This window comes from Pogoniulus pusillus, chromosome 32, assembly GCF_015220805.1.
Source record: "Pogoniulus pusillus isolate bPogPus1 chromosome 32, bPogPus1.pri, whole genome shotgun sequence".
In the NCBI taxonomy this organism is placed as follows: Eukaryota; Metazoa; Chordata; class Aves; order Piciformes; family Lybiidae; genus Pogoniulus; species Pogoniulus pusillus.
The window spans coordinates 13,769,208-13,787,495 of record NC_087295.1 but is presented as its reverse complement, the minus strand read 5'-3'; positions in this window follow the sequence as shown (position 1 = coordinate 13,787,495).

Genomic DNA, 18,288 nt, shown 5'->3' with positions numbered 1-18,288 from the left:
AAGAGACCTCACAGATCATCAAGTCCAACCCTTTACCACAGAGCTTAAGGCCAGACCATGGCACCAAGTGCCACGTCCAGTCCTGCCTTGAACAGCCCCAGGGACGGCGACTCCACCACCTCCCCGGGCAGCCCATTCCAGTGTCCAATGACTCTCTCAGTGAAGAACTTTCTCCTCACATGTCTCTCTCATTCATTCTTCCAGGACATGTTCTGATGGAAGCTGACGTTTTGGGCATATCTACAGAGAAATGACTCCAGGTTCTGTAAATATTCTGTAGCAGTATGGAGAAAGAAAGGGAGTCAGTTTTGCAGGCAGCTGTTAGGGAGACATTATGATGTTGCCAAATAACTGAGTGTGGTGGTTTGGCCCTGACTGGGGGCCAAATGCCCCCCAAAGCCCCTCTATCACTTGCCTTCTTAGATAGAGGAGGGGGAAAACATAACAAGATCCAGTGATAAAATAGAAGTAATTTAACCACAGCAATAATCAGAGCAATAGGCTGTGCAGAAAGCAAAAGCAGAGAGAGAGATGTTAGTCTCTACTTCCCATCAACAGTTGATGTACTTAACACTGGTCAGGCCACACCCTGAGTGCTGTGTCCAGTTCTGGGCTCCTCAATTCAAGAGAGATGTTGAGGTACTGGAATGTGTCCAGAGAAGGGTGATGAAGCTGGTGAGAGGCCTGGAGCACAGCCCTGTGAGAAGAGGCTGAGAGTATGCAGACCTTTATTTCTTCACTTTTAAGCACTGCAACTACCCAACCCCTTTCCTGTAAAGGAAAGCTGACCTAACAGGAATTAATCTTATTTCCAAGGCACCCTCCTTTGTAGCCTCCTGGAGAAGAAGAAACAAATAACCAAGAATCTGTGTGTTGCAGAACAGTGCAGTCATAAGATTTGCCATGCCCATCTGCCTGGGGCCAGAGCACCTTAACTTCTCTCAAGGAAACCACAAGAAATAAAAAACACTGCAAGAGCTTGCACACTCACTTGCTCTCACTCTCACATGTAAAAGGGTATTTCATTCACCTTACTCTGACAAAGATACCTGCCTCATTGAGTAAAGAGGCTGAGGGAGCTGGGGTTGTGGAGCCTGGAGAAGAGGTCTCTCATTGGAAACTAGCAGGAAAGATAGCAAGAGGAGGCTCAGGGCAGAGCTCATTGCTGTCTACAACTACCTGAAGGGACACACAACCTGTAGCCAGGTGAGGTTGGTCTCTTCTGCCAGGCAACCAGCAAGAGAACAAGAGGACACAGTCTCAGGTTGTGCCAGGGGAGGTCTAGGCTGGACATTAGGAGGAAGTTGTTGGCAGAGAGAGTGATTGACATTGGAATGGGCTGCCCAGGGAGGTGGTGGAGTCACCATCCCTGGAGGAGTTGAAGCAAAGCCTGGCTGAGGCACTTAGTGCCATGGTCTGGTTGATTGGCTGGGGCTGGGTGCTAGGTTGGATTGGATGATCTTGGAGGTCTCTTCCAACTGGTTGATTCTATGATTCTATAAGATTGATAATTTCCCAAACTGGCAACACCATATCAAAGCCATCCCTTTCTTATTAGACATTAAGACCTTAAAATACATCACTGGCTCTGAACACCCCATGCAAAGTGTACAACTGGAAATTGTTTGGAATAATTGAAGTCTTCCCTACAGCCTAATCTTGAAAATTACATATAGCTAAAGTCTATCTCTATTAGTCAATGCTAAAGTCTATCTCTATTACTCAATGCTAAAGTCTATCTCTATTATTCAATAGTAACTCTATCTCAGTATTACTCAATCTCTATTGTTGAATTCAATGGGACTATTCATGCAAAAGGCAGTTTTAGGGATCTCAGTAATATATGTGTACATATATCTTTTTACTTTTCAAAATGAAGAGGGATTTTGGAGGAAGCATGGAGAAAATCAAGTGGGTAAAGATCTCTTTAAACCACCACCAAAGCACAGTCGTGTTGGAAGAAGCTGACACATTTGAGCAGCTTTTTCACTGAAGTGCATTGTTTTAAACAAACCCCTCCAAGGCAAGCTCTCTGAAAAGTTTGCCCTGATGGGAATATACCCATGTGAAAGAAATATTGCACCATCTAGCATATTCACAGAAATGGCACTTTTAAATGTATAAATGGCCACATATGTGAGAAAAACATCCATCTTGTGGCTACATGCCTGGCAGCAGCTTATGTTCTTTGCAGAGTACTTTACATTCACAATAAATGTGAAAAAGACATAGGATCATAGAACTAGACAGGTTGGAAGAGACCTCCAAGATCATCCAGTCCAACCTAGCACCCAGCCCTAGCCAGTCAACCAGACCATGGCACTAAATGCCTCATCCAGGCTTTGCTTGAACACCTCTAAGGATGGTGACTCCACCACCTCCCTGGGCAGCCCATTCCAATGCCAATCACTCTCTCTGCCAACAACATCCACCTGACATCCAGCCCAGACCTCCCCCAGCACAACTTGAGACTGTGTCCCCTTCTTCTGTTGCTGGTTGCCTGGGAGAAGAGACCAACCCCACCTGGCTACCACCTCCCTTCATCATGCCAAATCCTAATTGGTCATTAAGACAGACCTCAGCGCATACCTCATCAAGACAGACCTCGTATGTTAGCAACTAGCTAAGCAAGGATTAACAAAAGCTCAGGTTCATGCTTCACATAGTTTTGTCAGTTGCAACATTCTCTAAGGTCATTTCAACCCTCTGCTTTACTTAACTCACTACTTTTCCCCTTTATACATTATGAATCCATGGCTTTTGTTTCAGTGTTGTCAAGATCAAGCAGCTCTACAGCACTAAAAGTCCCACCATTCCCAACACCTTCAGGTAGTTGTAGACAGCAATGAGCTCTGCCCTGAGCCTCCTGCAAACCCTATGAGGAGAGGCTGAGGGAGCTGGGGGTGTGCAGCCTGCAGAAGAGGAGGCTCAGGGCAGACCTCATTGCTGTCTACAACTCCCTGAAGGGAGGCTGTAGCCAGGTGGGGGGTGGCCTCTTCTCCCAGGCAACCAGCAATAGAACAAGGGGACACAGCCTCAAGTTGTGCCAGGGTAGGTCTAGGCTGGATGTTCTGAGGAAGTTGTTGTCAGAGAGAGTGATTGGCATTGGAATGGGCTGCCCAGGGAGGTGGTGGAGTCACTGTCCCTGGAGGTGTTGAAGCAAAGCCTGGTTGAGGCACTTAGTGCCATGGTCTGGTTGACTGGCTAGGGCTGGGTGCTAGGTTGGCCTGGATGATCTTGGAGGTCTCTTCCAACCTGGCTGATTCTATGCTTCCATGATATTAATAGCACTGATACACTACAAATGATCAGAGTGCACCTGTGTTAATTGCCATTGTGTTTCTCAACCCATAGCAAGGCAGTGCAAACACTGAGGCAGTTTCTTGTGCCAGAGACTCAATATTTAACTAATAGCTCAGGTTAAGACTCAGATTTTGATTCTGAAAAATATTACCCTAGATATTCTGAGGTTTTCCACACTTGACGTGGATTGAATTGAATCTGCTGCTGTTACTTACACCATGCTGCAGTCACACCAGCTTCAAAAATAGAAGGGCTAATGGGAGCAAAGTATCACAGTATCCCAGTATCACCAAGGTTGGAAGAGACCTCACAGATCATCAAGTCCAACCCTTTACCACAGAGCTCAAGGCCAGACCATGGCACCAAGTGCCACGTCCAGTCCTGCCTTGAACAGCTCCAGGGACGGCGACTCCACCACCTCCCCGGGCAGCCCATTCCAGTGTCCAATGACTCTCTCAGGGAAGAACTTTCTCCTCACCTCCAGCCTAAATTTCCCCTCGTGCAGCCTGAGGCTGTGTCCTCTTGTTCTGGTGCTGGCCACCTGAGAGAAGAGAGCAACCTCCTCCTGGCCACAACCACCCCTCAGGTAGTTGCAGACAGCAATAAGGTCTCCCCTGAGCCTCCTCTTCTCCAGGCTAACCAATCCCAGCTCCCTCAGCCTCTCCTCGTAGGGCTGTGCTCAAGGCCTCTCCCCAGCCTCGTTGCCCTTCTCTGGACACGCTCAAGCATCTCAATGTCCCTCCTAAACTGGGGGGCCCAGAACTGAACACAGCACTCAAGGTGTGGTCTAAGCAGTGCAGAGTCCAGGGGCAGAATGACCTCCCTGCTCCTGCTGGCCACACCATTCCTGATGCAGGCCAGGATGCCACTGGCTCTCTTGGCCACCTGGGCACACTGCTGGCTCATGTTCAGGCGGGTATCAATCAGCACCCCCAGATCCCTCTCTGTCTGGCTGCTCCCAGCCACTCCCACCCCAGCCTGTATCTCTGCATGGGGTTGCTGTGGCCAAAGTGCAGCACCCTGCACTTGGAGCTATTGAACTCCATCCCCTTGGACTCTGCCCATCTCTCCAGGCGGTCAAGGTCCCGCTGCAGAGCCCTTCTGCCCTCCAACTCGGTACGTGACACCGAAACCCAACAATGACTCTTTTGGTGTCCTCATGCTGGTGTTACAGGATGTGTCAAAACAGATCAAGTCTGCTTGTACATCTAGTTCAGTAACCTGCCTCCAGCAGTACACTTTCTGCTTTGGGGGGAGATAAACCTTTTGTACTATGTGTAACGAGAGGAGAATTTCCCCTCTCTAGAAAGTCAAACAGCAATTTGTAGATACTCTGATGGATGAGAATTGATTGCCAAGGCTTAAAAGGCCACAGGTATGCACAAAACTTATATGACACATAAAGAACAGTTTCTCTTCCATATGACAGGAAGCATATAGTGGACTTTTCATTGTTGCTAATATAATATGTAACATATTGCAGCAGCAGGTTGTCATCTAACACATCCCTTCTCATTAAAAATCCCACTGTGGCCATGTCATTCTTTCAAGGAGACATTTTCAGTTAGATGATTGTTTTTTTCAATGGGAAAGGATTCTCGCTTTTACTTGCTAAAATAAATTCACAAAGCTCCATCTTCTCAAAAGGTGTCAAGCAGCTAGCTCAAAGTCCTGTCACTAGAGCCATTGAATTTTATTTCTACGTAATCTTATTCAACATTTCTCCCCTTGAGAAATGCTATTTTCCTGAAATTAAAAGATCAAGATGTTTTTAATGGGATGAGATTGAACAAGGCCAAGTGCAGGGTTCTGCACTTTGGCTACAACAACTCCAAGCAGCACTACAGGCTGGGGACTGAGTGGCTGGAAAGCAGCCAGGAGGAAAGGGACCTGGGGGTGCTGATAGATAGTAGGCTGAAGATGAGGCAGCAGTGTGCCCAGGTGGCCAAGAGAGCCAATGGCATCCTGGCCTGCATCAGGAGCAGTGTGGCCAGTAGGACAAGGGAGGTTATTCTGCCCCTGTGCTCAGCACTGGGCAGGCCACAGCTTGAGTGCTGTGTCCAGTTCTGGGCTCCTCAATTCAAGAGAGATGTTGAGGTGCTGGAAGGTGTCCAGAGAAGGGCAGCAAAGCTGGTGAGGGGCCTGGAGCACAAATCCTATGAGGAGAGGCTGAGGGAGCTGGGGGTGTGCAGCCTGCAGAAGAGGAGGCTCAGGAAAGCCTGGCTGAGGCACTTAGTGCCATGGTCTGGTTGCTTGGCCAGGGCTGGGTGCTAGGTTGGCCTGGCTGATCTTGGAGGTCTCTTCCAACCTGGTTGATTCTGTGGTTCTGTGTGTATGTACATGCAATTAGAGGTGTGCAGAGATACATACACATTATTCAACTAGAAGCAAATTGAGATGAATGAAAAATCAAACTTTAGCAGATGGGTACCAGCAACTTGTTTTGTAGGATCTGGAAAGGAGACTTCCACTGTCCAGAGGAGCCAGACATTGGTTCTGAACATTCTGGATACAATTAGGAATCTTTTTTCTTCCTACAGAATCACACTTCAATGTGTTTTGATTTGTGAGGCAATTTTCCAGGTGGAATGTGTGTGCATTACTGATCTGCCACAGATCTCACTGATGCTCAGATTCAGCACAGCTCCATTTTTAAGACTCACAATGATAAACTGAAAGCACTTGGATTGCCTTACAGGCTCAGATCTTGCTGTTTCTTTTGAAGCAGTATGTGAAGAAGGACAAATGCAGGGTGCCTTTTTGCCAGAGTTGCATTTTTGACTCTGCTCAGCTTTTGACCTTGTCATTGGTAGCAATTTTGCATCTTGCATCTACTCTGAGTGAAAATAATAAGGCTGTACCTGTTTTACTATGTGGAGTTTCCAAGAAGATCACACTACTTGTTATTCCTTAATAAAGATCAACCCATATTATTAGGGGCTTAAGTGGTTGTAAGAGGAAAGTAGGACAAGGGAGGTTATTCTGCCTCTGTACTCAGCACTGGTCAGGCCACACCTTGAGTGCTGTGTCCAGTTCTGGGCTCCTCAATTCAAGAGAGATGTTGAGGTGCTGGAAGGTGTCCAGAGAAGGGCAATGAAGCTGGTGAGGAGCCTGGAGCACAGCCCTGTGAGGAGAGGCTGAGGGAGCTGAGGGTGTGCAGCCTGCAGAAGAGGAGGCTCAGGGCAGACCTCATTGCTGTCTACAGCTACCTGAAGGGGAGGATGTAGCCAGATGGGATTGTTGCCAGGCAACCAACAACAGATCAAGGGGACACAGTCTCAAGTTGTGCCAGGGGAGGTCTAGGCTGGATGTTAGGAGGAAGTTCCTGTCAGAGAGAGTGATTGGCATTGGAATGGGCTGCCCAGGGAGGTGGTGGAGTCACCATCCCTGGAGGTGTTGAAGCCAAGCCTGGCTGGGGCACTTAGTGCCATGGTCTGGTTGATTGGATAGGGCTGGGTGCTAGGTTGGACTGGATGATCTTGGAGGTCTCTTCCAACCTGGTTGATTCCATGATTCTGTGAAATCCAGGGCTAACAGACACCACGTTCAGGAGCACATCTACAGTTACCCAAGTGACACATAGAAGAATGAAGCAGTCTCTGCCCACTGAGATCCATCAAGCGACTGCATCTCCAAGCAAGATATAACTTTCATTACCTTTATGAATTATGTCTGACATTTAATATTTGATTGTAGCATTTTTCCTTTTAATAAGAAATCCCTGGCTCACCAAAATAATGAATGCCACGGGTGCAAACATAATGAAAATGCCATTCTTTAAACAGCTTGCTTAATTATTAGAAATGTTACCAGGAAGAAAAAACCTAACTTTTCACTGCTGTCAAGACCAAATGAACATGAATTTCAATCAAAAGAGAGGCTGCTGTACAATATATTAAAACATGAAATTCTGCCTACAGTAATTATTGTGCACAGCACAGGGGCCAGAGAAAATGCAACACTATCAATCACAGTCTGTCTCCGTGCAGCCAACACAAGGCTCTCCCCTGCTCTGTTGCAGTTTTCCCTCTGTTAGTCATATTATACACTGCATGAGGCTCTTCAAAATCTGGGTCGAGGCAATGCCAAGCACAAATTCAGGCTGGGCAGGGACTGGCTGGAGAGCAGCCCTGAGGAGAGGGACTTGGGAGTACTGCTGAAGGAGAAGCTCAACAGGAGCCAGCAGTGTGCACTTGCAGCCCACAGGGCCAACAAGAGAAGACTGGCTGAGGCACTTAGTGCCATGGTCTAGTTGACTGGCTAGGGCTTGGGCTGGATGATTTTGGAGGTCTCTTCCAACCTGGTTGATTCTATGATTCTATGCTGAGTTAAAAGCAGTAACTGGCTTCACCCAATACCCTGTAGACCTCGTTGCATTATGCTGTATTCACTTTTCATGGCTTTTTGCAGTGTACATTTTTTGACACTGCTTTCCCCTGATCTTGAAGGTCTTTTCCAACCTAAGAAATTCTGTGATTCCCCTTGTCCCCATGAGAGCAGTCTGTCCATTCATCTTTGCTTACATTCTTTCAAGAAATTATAAGGGTAAGTATTTTGCCAGTTCTTCACTACTGACATTTTTAGTTTTGCTTTTATATAAGACACTCTAAGTTTATGAATTGAATGGGAGGCAATAAAGTTAAAACTAACAAGGCCATAAAAATGAATTTTCTTTCATACTACAAACATGCTGAGAGCAAAACATTAGTTGCAGCAATCTTTTCCTCATTTTCTCCTGCTTGCCCTTCTCATTCAACATTTGCCTCAAGACATGGAGGAGACACCTACCCAAGCCCTTCATTAGCAAAGTCTATCAGAACACATAGAGGAGCATCTCTGTTTATAACTTTAGTTCCAAGGCAATCCAACAAGCCCATCCACAATCAAGTACAGGAGATAAAATTAGAATAGAATAGAATAGAATAGAATAGAATAGAATAGAATAGAATAGAATAGAATAGAATAGAATAGAATAGAATAGAATAGAATAGAATAGAATCAAGCAGGTTGGAAGAGACCTCCAAGTTCATCCACTCCAACCTAGCAGCCAGCCCTGGCCAATCAACCAGACCATGGCACTAAGTGCTTCAGCCAGGCTTTGCTTCAACACCTCTAGGGATGGTGACTCCACCACCTCCCTGGGCAGCCCATTCCAATGCCAATCACTCTCTCTGACAACAACTTCCTCCTAACATCCAGCCTAGACCTCCCCTGCCACAACTTGAGACTGTGTCCCCTTGTTCTGTTGCTGGTTGCCTGGCAGAAGAGACCAACCCCACCTGGCTACATCAAATTCCCTTTCTTTGAAGAAAGGGGGAGGAGAGGGAAAGGCATCCTATAAATTGTTATTGGTTCTATTAACTATATTTGAGTCTCTAGGAAATTTAAACTAGAACCAAGACAGAAACCATCATTAAGAGATGCTCCATTCACACATAACACAACACCTAGAATGGAATGCCAGTTTTGAAGTTTTGTTAAGCTCCTGCATGTTCCTTGACTGAGCATTGTTGTATTTAAGAAAACCCCTTATAAATGTACAGGTGGGACTGAATTCCCATTCAGTAGCACTATGCAAGGATCAGACTCAAATCACTCACACTTTTTAGAATTCCCTTTAGCTTTCCTTTAAGAGAATGATCCCAGTACAATCAGACCACATCCTCACCAAGAAGGTAGCCCAGAAGCAGGAATATGCCATGCTGTGCTTCTAAATTACTGCAAGCAGCTGAGTAAGCAACATATTAGCTGAAGAGGAAACCAGGTGTGCTTGAAAATACAATTACTGCAATGGTAATGTGTCATTGTCACTGAACTCCACTTTAAAGTTGCCTTTACAAAGCAAAAGCAACCAAAAGTGATAACTGAAATGCGAGGGGTGGGAAACTCACACAACTGGTGCCACGGAGTGTGTGTGTGTGTGTGTGTGTGTGTGTGTGTGTGTGTTTTAATTACTGCAAATATGGGTTTAGAACAATATTTTACAGTTGTTAAAACACCAAGGGGAAATCCCTCTGCACACAAACTTGTTCAGTGCAAGAGTGGCTGAGAGCAGCTAGGAAGGAAGAGACCTGGGGGTGCTGGTAGAGAGTAGCTGAAGATGAGCCAGCAGTGTGCTCAGGTGGCCAAGAGAGCCAATGGCATCCTGGCCTGCATCAGGAGCAGTGTGGCCAGCAGGAGCAGGGAGTTTATTCTTCCCTTGTACTCAACACTGGTCAGGCCACACCTTGAGTGCTGTGTCCAGTTCTGGGCTCCTCAATTCAAGAGAGATGTTGAGATACTGGAATGTGTCCAGAGAAGGGCAGCAAGGCTGGTGAGGGGCCTGGAGCACAGCCCTGTGAGGAGAGGCTGAGGGAGCTGGGGGTGTGCAGCCTGGAGAAGAGGAGGCTCAGGGCAGAGCTCATTGCTGTCTACAAGTACCTGGTAGCCAGGTGGGGTTGGTCTCTTCTGCCAGGCAAGCAACACCAGAACAAGGGGACACAGTCTCGAATTGTGCTAGGGGAGGTCTAGGCTGGATGTTCTGAGGAAGTTATTGTGAGAGAGAGTGATTGGCATTGGAATGGGCTGCCCAGGGAGGTGGTGGAGTTGCCATCTCTTTGAGGTTGAAGCAAAGCCTGGATGGGACACTTATTGCTGTGGTCTGGTTGACTGGCTAGGGCTGGGTGCTAGGTTGGACTGGATGAGCTTGGAGATCTCTTCCAACCTGGTTGGTTCTATTATTCTATGATTCTCCCCAACCTTCTGTATACATCAGAAGCAGTTATAGATACTCCAAAGCATGGTTTTAATAAACTGAGATACATATCAAGAACTCTGTTTGAAAATATTAAGATTTATTTCTTCTGCCTCCTTGTGAAAAACATTGCAATGAGGCTGCCTCAAGAGCTAGCAGTTGCAAATGCATTTCAGCACACATACCTCAAGAGCTAGCAGCTGCAAATGCATTTCAGCACACATACCTCAAGAGCTAGCAGCTGCAAATGCATGTCAGCTTACATAACACAGGAACCTTGCCTCTCCTACAAAAATCAGAGGGCACCTTGCAGTTAATTTTTCAACTGAGTATGAAACCACAAGAAGTTGTGGGACAAAAAGAAGCAAGAAAAATCTCACTGGGAAGCTTTTGATGTTCTTCCCCACTTCCTGAGTTTATGGCCATTGAGCAGTGCACAGGATCACAGGACGTTAGGAGTTGGAAGGGACAGTTCTAGGCAGACAGCAGCTGGAGTCACCGTCCCTGGAGGTGTTCAAGAGAAGACTGGATGTGGCACTTAGTGCCATGGTCTGGTTGCTTGGCTAGGGCTGGGTGCTAGGTTGGCCTGAATGAGCTTGGATGTCTCTTCCAACCTGGTTGATTCTATGATTCTAAAGCTGAGCAGCATCCCAGCACTCATTCAGACACCTTAGCAAGCCAGCCCCAAAGTTCTCCAGCACTTTCTGAATGCAGACTTCACCTCACTTATCCTCCATAAATAGTGTGGGAGTTGGTGGCTTCAACGTGGAGAGCTTGGTACTTGGTCTGTGCAATGCTTATTTCTCTCTTTACTGCACTGATGCAATTGCAATATGCCATGGTGGTGGATTCTTGGCACTGCAACAGAACCAGGAAGAGTTTTCCTGCTGAATCATTATGATTAGTACACCTCAGTAGCCCTTTTCATCAGGTCTCGTTGAATTATGTTGGATCTATCTGCACTCTCTGCAGCCACTATGCTGCACAGCACTGAGTGCTCTATATTCTTTCTTCCTTCCACGAAAACAATCTGTTCTAGAATGAAGAGGAGATTGCATTGAACAAAGAGGATCATTTCTTTGAAGGCTCCTGAGAAGTCACAGAGAACAGGAGATGGAGCCTCTACTTTTTTTCCATGTAACTGCTTTTCTATATGCCACACAAAATGTTTTCCAGTGCAGTTGAATTTTCAGCCTACTCTGCTTATGCACTTTTTATTTGCTAGGACTGTATCAGTCACTATTATTCTGCTTTCTCCAGGTCATTTAGGGTTGTATTGATTATGGGTAGAAGAAATCCAGCTGCACCTCAAGGGAAACTTTTCCCTGTTGTGCAAAAGAAATTATTTTCCCTACACTTCTTAATCCATACAATGACCTTTCTTCATCTTAAGAGGATTTAATATTTTCTTCAGTTTTAGGCACTTTCAGTCAAGGATTCCATCCAGACTGTCTAAATGCTGAAATCCAAATGTATTGTAGGATCCTGTGCTAGTTTGAAGCAGGGTAGAATGTTTTGGTGAGAAAGAGTAGATTACAGGCTGTGAAAGGAAAACAATGCTGATGTCTACTTCCCTCAGAGGAGTTTGGGAAGGGGAAATGAAAACATTAGATAACACTCTCACCATTTTGTCTCACTTTCTCTAACACACCTTCCACTCACCTTTGCTTCTAAACCTCTTGGCTGAACCTCCATTCTTCCTTGGGACTGGGGTAAGGTTGAGAGGGGCAGGGGGAAGGTGCAGTGATTGAGAGCCCCTCCTGGGGACTCAGGTTTCTGGGAGGGCTGTTGTGTTTCTGCATTACCTTTTCCCTTGTCTATTTCTGTCTATAACTGTATATACTGTAATTATCTGCTTGTATATTGTGCTAGCTGTAAATAAATAGCTTCATTTATATTCCCAGAGTTGACTGAAACTAGTCTGGGTGATTTCTAAAGTGTGTGGGGGCAGGGAACACCCAAACCATCACAGATCCATACCACCTTTACCTAGGAGTCTGCCAGTTCCTTGATAGAGTTGAGACTTGTGCCTTCCCTTAGAAGATGCCCTTGTGCCACTTCTAAATTACAGGTCTTTTTTCCCTCAGTATGATTTCTGATTGAAAGTTCAATAATAATCACTGCAACCTTATATGTGAAGAACTCTGAAACCGTTCTGGCACAAGAGTAACAACTTATCTGTGACATGAAAATGCTCCAGTTCATGAACACTTCCCATGCCACTCATAGAATCATAGAATCATAGAATCAACCAGCTTGGAAGAGACCTCCAAGATCATCCAGGCCAACCTAGCACCCAGCCCTAACCAGTCAACCAGACCATGGCACTAAGTGCCCCATCCAGGCTTTGCTTGAACACCCCCAAGGACAGTGCCTCCACCACCTCCCTGGGCAGCCCATTCCAATGCCAATCACTCTCTCTGTGAAGAACTTCTTCCTAACATCCAGCCTATACCTCCCCTGGCACAACTTGAAACTGTGTCCCCTTGTTCTATTGCTGGTTGCCTGGGAGAAGAGGCCACCCCCCACCTGGATACAGCCTCTCTTCAGGGAGTTGTAGACAGTAATAAGATCACCCCTGAGCCTCTTCTCCAGGCTAAACAGGCCCAGCTCCCTCAGCCTCTCCTCATAGGGTTTGTGTTCCAGGCCCCTCACCAGCTTTGTTGCCCCTCTCTGGACATGTTCCAGCACCTCAACATCTTTCTTGAATTGAGGGGCCTAAAACTGGACACAGTACTCAAGGTGTGGCCTGACCAGTGCTGAGTACAGGGGCAGAATAACCTCCCTTGTCCTGCTGGCCACACTGTTCCTCATCCAGGCCAGGATGCCTTTGGCTCTCTTGGCCACCTGGGCACACTGCTGGCTCATCTTCAGCTTACTATCTATCAGTACACATGGCCTTTTATGATTTACTTCTCACAGTTCTTCATGTGGATGTATCAGTAGTTGGACAAGCATTGTTATAGGCAGGATTTCATACTAATAGAATCAACCAGGTTGGAAGAGACCTCCAAGATCACCCAGTCCAACCTAGCACCCAGCCCTATCCAGTCAACCAGACCATGGCACTAAGTGCCTCAGCCAGGCTTTGCTTCAACACCTCCAGGGATGGTGCCTCCACCACCTCCCTGGGCAGCCCATTCCAATGCCAATCACTCTCTCTGACAACAATTTCCTCCTAACATCCAGCCTAGACTTTCCCCGGCACAACTTGAGACTGTGTCCCCTTGTTCTGTTGCTAGAGGGCCAGAAAGAAGTGAAAGCAATGTTAATACAGTCAATACTGAACGAACACTTGAGTTTTTGAAGGCGAAGTTGCTTTAGCTGATTGATTCCAAAGCAAGCCATGTCCTTGTCTACAGCCAAAAGAAGTCTTGGCTTTGGTACAGTAACAGAAACATCGAATAACATTCAAATTCTTATTTTTTTTTTAAAGAACAAATGTTAACCATTAATTTGCTTCCAGGAAACAGCTTTCCAGGTGGGTTTATAACAAGTTTTCCTGACAGTTTTGGCCATCTTTACTACTTCTGTATAGGGTTAACACTCCTGGGGGAGTAACCCTGAACCTGACCCGAGGGGTCTTGGCCCCTCCCCAGGGGTGGGCCACACTCCAGGTGATGGTTAGCCCACTGCCCCCACTGCCTGTCCTATAAAACAGAGGAGCTTCCTGCTCCTCTTCCTCTTTTCTTCGCTCCCTCTGGACACACACACACTCACACTGCATACCAGCACAACACGTGGCAGCCACGAGGCAGAGACACCATCACATTGCTTGGGTTGTATCCATCCCTTGTTGTATTTTGCTGTTTTCCCTTCCTTATCCTTTGTAAACTCCCCTACCTCCAATCCCTTTTCTAAGTTATTGTTAAACTTTTCCTTTTTAACTTCCAAATCGAGTGAGATTGATTTATTTGGGTGTGCTTACCTCTCTCTCTCTCTCCCTATCTTTGGGAAAAGGAGGGGGAAGAGAGGAGGGCACTCTATAAATTCTATAAATTGTCATTGGGTCTATTAAATTTATTAGAGTCTCTGGGAACCTGCATTTGAACCCAAGACAACTTCACATCTCAGTTTTAAGTAGCACAAAAATATCGACGTTGTGCAGCACAGGAGAGCATGACTTCACATAGTGCCAGAGCAGCAAACACACATCTAGCTCAAGTGAAAAGATGCAAAGAACTGGGAGACCCATCCCTGATAACCCACAGAAAAGCACCACACACTAGAGTGCTCACAGCTGGACAAGCTCCCCTCCTTTATCAGCAACTTCATCTAACATCTTACCCCAGGGCATCCTGCAACAGTCTCAGAGATTAGCATGAACTACTTCTGCTGATGTAGGTAGGTAACACTCTCAGAGCTCCTCACAGGTTCTTTTTAAAAGAAGCATGTGTCAACCTGAGTTTCATCTCCTTTTTGACAAGGGCATATTACCTGATGGGGTTGTGAACTGGACCATCTGCTGTAGGAAGGAGCACCAGAAGTCTTGCTGGATGTAGTTCTCTGAAAAAGAAAAGAAATACAAATCAAATGCTCATATCTCCATCATACACAAAGTCAGCTTCTGGGAGGTAGATTTGAATTGTTTGTGGTCAGGAAGAATCAAGACAGAAAATGTTGCTAATTAGATCAGCTTTTAGGGTTAGGGTCCCCTCCATACTTAGTGTCCCCAAGCAGTTCAAATCGGAACAAATTTTGGCCAAGTGAAGAAAAAAAAAAGGGAGGGGGAAATGTCAATTAAAACTATGCTTTATCTGGTTTTTGTAGAAATATTCCCTGTCATAAGATGCATTTTATACCCAGTTTTATGGAAAGGATTAAATGAAAGACATCAGAAGTGGAGAAGGGCATGCACAGTCATGCAATGTGTTCAGCACATCCTTCTTGAACCCTTGTGATGGTTTGGGTGTTCCCTGCTCCCCCATTCTTATGAAATCACCCAGACTAGATTCAGCCAAGCTGGAAATTAAGAATGAAGCTTTATATCCCAGTATCCCAGTATCATCAGGGCTGGAAGAGGCCTCACAGATCATCAAGTCCAACCCTTTACCACAGAGCTCAAGGCCAGACCATGGCACCAAGTGCCACGTCCAGTCCTGCCTTGAGCAGCTCCAGGTATGGCGACTCCACCACCTCCCCGGGCAGCCCATTCCAGTGTCCAATGACTCTCTCAGGGAAGAACTTTCTCCTCACCTCCAGCCTAAATCTCCCCTGGTGCAGCCTGAGGCTGTGTCCTCTCGTTCTGGTGCTGGCCACCTGAGAGAAGAGAGCAACCTCCTCCTGGCCACAACCTCCCCTCAGGTAGTTGTAGACAGCAATAAGGTCTCCCCTGAGCCTCCTCTTCTCCAGGCTAACCAATCCCAGCTCCCTCAGCCTCTCCTCGTAGGGCTGTGCTCAAGGCCTCTCCCCAGCCTCGTCGCCCTTCTCTGGACATGCTCAAGCATCTCAATGTCCCTCCTAAACTGGGGGACCCAGAACTGAACACAGCACTCAAGGTGTGGTCTAACCAGTGCAGAGTCCAGGGGCAGAATGACCTCCCTGCTCCTGCTGGCCACACCATTCCTGATGCAGGCCAGGATGCCACTGGCTCTCTTGGCCACCTGGGCACACTGCTGGCTCATGTTCAGGTGGGTATCAATCAGCGGGTATATTCTCAGCTTAGCACAAGATACAAGCAGGTATTTACAATCTGCACAGCTATAGGCAGAAATAGACAAGTTTAAAAAGTAATACAGAAACACAACAGCCCTCCCAGAAACCTGAGCCCCCAGGAGGGGCTCCCAAGCACCCTTCCACTTTCTTCCCACCCCTCTACCTTATTCCAGACTTTGCCTTACGTTCCAGGTGAGTTTGGAGGGTTGGTGAAGGGGTTTAGGAAGCAGAGGGATTAATTAGGCAGCAAGACTGGGAGAGAAAAGAAGTGCAGCCCAAAAAGCCATAGAGCAAAACTCTGTTATCTGTGTTTGTGTTCTTGTTCTTCTACATCTCAGCAAGCCTATGAGCACAGCAGATTTCAGCATTGTTTTCTTTTCACAGTATCACAGTATCACAGTATTATTAGGATTGGAAGAGACCTCACAGATCAGCAAGTCCAACCCTTTACCACAGAGCTCAAGGCTAGACCATGGCACCAAGTGCCACGTCCAGTCCTGCCTTGAACAGCTCCAGGGACGGCGACTCCAGAGACGGTGGTTGTGGCCAGGGGGAGGTTGCTCTCTTCTCTCAGGTGGCCAGCACCAGAACGAGAGGACACAGCCTCAGGCTGCACCAGGGGAAATTTAGGCTGGAGGTGAGGAGAAAGTTCTTCCCTGAGAGAGTCATTGGACACTGGAATGGGCTGCCCGGGGAGGTGGTGGAGTCGCCGTCCCTGGAGCTGTTCAAGGCAGGACTGGACGTGGCACTTGGTGCCATGGTCTGGCCTTGAGCTCTGTGGTAAAGGGTTGGACTTGATGATCTGTGAGGTCTTTTCCAACCCTGATGATACTGTGATAACTTTCCCAGCTTCTCTTCTAGGCTTCCCAAGGCTGCTTCCCTGCAGCTGTGCTTCTAGAGTGACCTTAGCATTACCCTGTCTCTTCTCCTTGTTTTTCAGACTACTCAATTCAGCTCAAACCCTGGCAATCATTAAACTGAAATTAAGTCCACAAGCCATTTTTGTCTCACAAACTATGATGCCAAGATTGTGCTACCCACCTCAAACCACATCTATCTCAGATGGACTGACTGGTCAAGATACCACCAAGAGCACTACAGACACTATTTCCTTCTCCATGCCCAGTTGTATCAGCCAGTGAAAGTGCACCATACTTGAGTCACAATCAAGATGAACACCTATTACTGCTGGTTACGAGCAGCAACTTCTTTCTTAGGAATTTTAATGTGGTATAAGAATTTTTCATCTCTGTGGAGATGCTACATACACCATAATCTGCTGCACAGTCAGCACTTTCTCCCAAAGCCAGTGTGTTTGAAGATAAGGAGTAAAAAGATTAAGAAACAACTTTCAGGTCTTCCAGATGGAGTTGACATAAGGTTCACATCCTTATCCTATAAAATGTACAATTAAGGAATTGCAAGAAAGTCACAGGAGTTGGGAACATGCAGTAAGATGAGGAGGAGAAATCATCTCATCTTGAGTGAAGAAAAAAAGAAGAAAAAGGAAATGTTCAGTGCTTGGAGGTCAAGAACTCTCCCAAGGACTACAGGAAGGTAGGGAAGCATATCACAGCCATATGTGGGACAATCATAGAATCATAGAATCAAGCAGGTTGGAAGAGACCTCCAAGATCATCCAGGCCAACCTAGCACCCAGCCCTAGCCAATCAACCAGACCATGGCACTAAGTGCCTCATCCAGTCCTTTCTTGAACACCTCCAGGGACAGCAATGCCACCACCTCCCTGGGCAGCCCATTCCAATGCCAATCACTCTCTCTGCCAACAGCTTCCTCCTAACATCCAGCCTATACTTCCCCCAGCACAACTTAAGGCTGTGTCCCCTTGTTCTATTGCTGGTTGCCTGGGAGAAGAGATCAACCCTCACCTGGCTACAATGTCCCTTCAGGTAGTTGTAGACAGCAATGAGGTCACCCCTGAGCCTCCCCTTCTCCAGGCTAAACAACCTCAGCTCCCTCAGCCTCTCCTCATAGGGTCTGTGTTCCTGAAATGAGTTTAATTTTCTTAACAATCTCAGTATGTCTTTACTAGAATAAAAGTAGAAAAGTCAGACTGTCTGAAAAAAAATGTCTCTTAAGGGCACCAGGACAAGCAAATTATACAGAAGTTCTATAAAGCCAAACTATAAATCTCACACCTACCAATACTCAGAAGTTTGCTAATAGCAGGTCTTGTGTAAAGACAGCTTGCTGGATGAGGCACTTAGTGCCATGCTTTAGTTAATTAGAAGGATTAGTTGATAGGGTGGCCTAGATGATGAGACACTGGAACATGTCCAGAGAAGGGCAACAGAGCTGGTGAGAGGCCTGGAACACAGCCCTGTGAGGAGAGGCTGGGGGTGTTCAGCCTGCAGAAGAGGAGGCTCAGGGCAGACCTCATTAACAGCTGCTCACATAAGGTTCTAAGAGTCCTTTATTTTGCTTCCAGCCCTGCAGACACACTACATCCCTTCTTCTGCAAGGCCTGATGAAAAAAAAATTCACAACTGCTCATTCAAAGTATGCCCCCTTGGAAGTGAGATACAATCCAAGCAAGTTCTAGCTACACATGATGGCTTAGGGCAGAGCTCATTGCT